Source organism: Nelumbo lutea, chromosome 6, assembly GCF_056320005.1.
Source record: "Nelumbo lutea isolate HS-2025 chromosome 6, American lotus-T2T, whole genome shotgun sequence".
NCBI lineage: Eukaryota > Viridiplantae > Streptophyta > Magnoliopsida > Proteales > Nelumbonaceae > Nelumbo > Nelumbo lutea.
Genome location: NC_142689.1, coordinates 46,540,622 through 46,544,240, shown reverse-complemented (window position 1 = coordinate 46,544,240; position 3,619 = coordinate 46,540,622).

The following is a 3,619-nucleotide window of genomic DNA, read 5'->3' as shown; positions in this document are numbered from 1 at the left end:
CCGTTAGACAGAAGAAATGCAACTTAGCCCCAGAGCGCTAGAGAGCAGTTGACGAGGAAGTCGGGAAGCTCCTCGCAACCGACTTTATCAGAGAGGTCCATTACCCGAGCTGGGTAGCTAACCCAGTCCTGGTAAAGAAGGCCAATGGTAAATGATGTATGTGCGTCAATTATACCGATCTGAATAGAACTTGCCCGAAGGATTGCTTCCTGTTCCCCAAGATTGACCACCTGGTGGACGCGACCTCAGGGCACGAGTTGCTGAGTTTCTTGGACGCCTACTCGAGCTATAACCAGATAAGAATGGACCCTGTCGACAAAGAAAAAACAACTTTTATAACCGAGCTAGGCCTGTATTGTTACAAGGTCATACCCTTCGGACTGAAAAATGCCGGGGCTACCTTCCAAAGACTTGTAAATAAGTTGTTCGAGCCATTGATAGGCAAAAAAATAGAATGTTATGTAGATGACATGGTCGTCAAAACTCGGTTTTCAAATGATTTAATAAAAAAAAAATTATTCTGTTTTCAAAATTTTGCATAAGTTTAACATGAAACTAAACCCAAACAAGTGTGCCTTCGGTGTCACCTCGGGTAAATTCCTAGGGTACATCATCAATCTATGTGGCATTGAGGCCAACCTAGATAAAATTAAGGCTATCATAAATATGAGACCACCCCGGAAATTGAAGGAGGTTCAGAGGTTGAATGGCCGTATAGCCTTTTTGAGTCACTTCATGTCAAAATCGGCAGATCACTGCCTACCTTTCTTTAAGGCAATTAAAAGAAAAGGCTTTGAATGGACCGAAGAGTGCCAACTCGCGTTCAACGAGCTCAAAAGGTACCTCGCCAGTATCCCAGTCTTAACCCAACTCGAGGAGGGTGATGTTTTGGAGCTATAACTCTCTGCAAGTGACGAGGTGGTCAGCTTGGTACAGATAAGAGAAGTAGATCGGGTCCAATGACCTATCTACTATGTTAACAAAGTGTTGCAAGGTGCAAAGATAAGGTATCCAGAGATTGAAAAGTTGGTGTACACGCTAGTCATAGCAGCTCAGAAGCTCCGTCCGTACTTCCAAGCTCATACTGTCATCGTCCTCACCAACAAGCCTCTGAGGCAAGTCCTGCTCAAGCCTGAGGTCTCTGGTAGGTTGACAAAGTGGGCCATCGAGCTCATCGAATACGATCTCCAGTACAAGCCGCGAACTGCTATCAAGGCCCAAGCCTTAGCTGACTTTGTCACAGAATGCACTTTTAGCACTAACTTCCCTAGGCTGGTTGAGCCCGAGGCCCCTAGGTCAGATGAGCCCGAGGTTCCCAGGCCGGTTGGGCTCGAGCACCATGAGGTAATAACCAGTGCGGCTTCTCTCCTAGTAGATCGAACCCGAGCTAGGATGAGGAACCCCGGATCCTTAACGTGGATGGCTCGTCCAACCAGCAGGGCAGTGAAGCTGGAATCGTTCTGTATGGGCCAGGTGGGGTCAAACTGGAGTATGCGTTATGCTTTGAGTTCACGGCATCCAACATTGAAATGGAGTATGAGGCGTTAATAGCCAAGCTGGCACTAGCAAATGAAGTGAAAGCCAAGCACATCGTCATCTGCAGTGATTCTCAGCTCGTGGTCAACGAAGTTACTGGTGAATATGAAGCTCGCGAGCCGACCATGATTGCCTCTTTAACCAAAGTAAGAGAAGCTCTACTCAACTTCCAGTCTCACTTCATCAAGCAAATCTTGAGATCTGAGAACGTCGAGGCCGATGCCCTGTTTCGATTAGCTAGCACCAGTGATAATACCATCAGAACCATGTACATAGAGAACCTACCTCGGCCTAGCATTCTCGGGGGGACAGAGGAGGCCGCTCCTATCGTACAAGCAAAGCCTAGCTGGACTGATCCGCTCATGAGCTTCCTGCTATATGGGACCCTCCCTGTAGACTGTAATGCTGCTACAAGGGTAGAGCATCAGGTGGCCAAATACATCATGATAGACGAACGGCTGTACCGAAGATCCTATACACTCCCCTATCTACGTTGCTTGCGACCTTCCAAGGCCGAGCTCATGCTCTATGACACTCATGAGGGCCTGTGCGGTAGACACTTGGGGGGCAGGGCTCTCGCCCAGAAAGTGCTACGACAGGGATACTACTAGCCAACAATGAAGGCAGATGCAATTGGGCTCATCAGAAGATGTGACAAGTGCCAAAAGCACGCCAATATCCACCACTATCCTGCCGCCGACCTGAAGTATCTCACCAGCCTATGGCCTTTCGTAAAGTGGGGGATCAATATACTCGGACCATTCCCACCAGCGACAGGGCAGAGGAGGTTCTTAGTGGTGGCAGTTGATTATTTCACTAAGTGGGTAGAAGTTGAACCTCTCACAACGATCACAATGCAGAATGTGCAGAACTTCTTCTGGAGGAGTATAGTGTGCCGTTTTGAACTACCCCGAGTACTGATCTCTGACAACGGTAAGCAATTCGAGGATATTAAATTCTAGAACTGGTGCAAAGATATGAATATTCAACAAAATTTCACCTCGGTAGCATACCCTCAAGAAAATGGTCAAGCGTAGGTCACAAATAGAGCCATTTTCCGCGGACTAAAGGCACACCTCAACCAAGCTAAGGGACTCTAGGTAGACGAGCTACCTAGTGTACTATTGGCTTATCAGACCACGGTAAAGACCGCAACTGGCGACACTCCCTTCAACCTCACTTATGGCACCGAAGCAGTCATCCCAACTGAGATTGAGGTTCCCACGCTACGTGTAGAAGTGTACGATGACAAAGCAAACGAAGACTAGCTACGCACCAACCTCGACCTACTTGACGAGGTACGGGACCTCACATGCATTAGGACCATGGCCTACCAGCAAAGAGTAGCTCGGTACTATAACGCTAGGGTAAAAAATTGGAATCTCTGCATCGGAGACCTGGTTCTTCGTAAAGTCATTGTACCTGAGCCCGGTGTTGGTAAGCTCGGGCCGAATTGGGAAGGACCCTACTGAGTAAAGCGGGTGCTCGGGGAAGGAACGTACGTGCTTGAAACCCTAGAAGGGAAACAAGTACCTCGGGCATGGAATATTGTCAACTTAAGGCAGTATTACCTATAATCACAGAGCTGAGTGTACTACAAGTTATTCTTCGAGCCTAAGGGCCAATACACCAAGCTAATGAAGACCTTGGCACTATAAGACCCAGTCGCCTCTTCGACATGGGCGAACTCCAGAAGGGGGTGGACCATAGTCGATCCCTGAGCCTAAGGGCCAATACGCCGAGCTAACGAAGACCTAAACACTATAAGACCTAGTCGCCTCTTCAGCATGGGCAAACTCTAGAAGGGGGTGGACCGTAGTCACTCCCCGAGCCTAAGGGCTAATATGCCAAGCTAACGAAGACCTCGACATCGTATAAGATCTAACTGCTTCATCGGCATAGGCTAAGTATTAATACCAAAGGCACAGACAACTTGGGTGTGAATCCTATGATGCATAGCCCACCCCGGTAAACAAATTGAACCCGTTAGGGACAACCGACTTCAACTTAAGTAACCCAGGTGCATACAAGCCGGGCATACGCTCGCTATATTGGTCACCTCAGTGTATGTTATGAAATCACC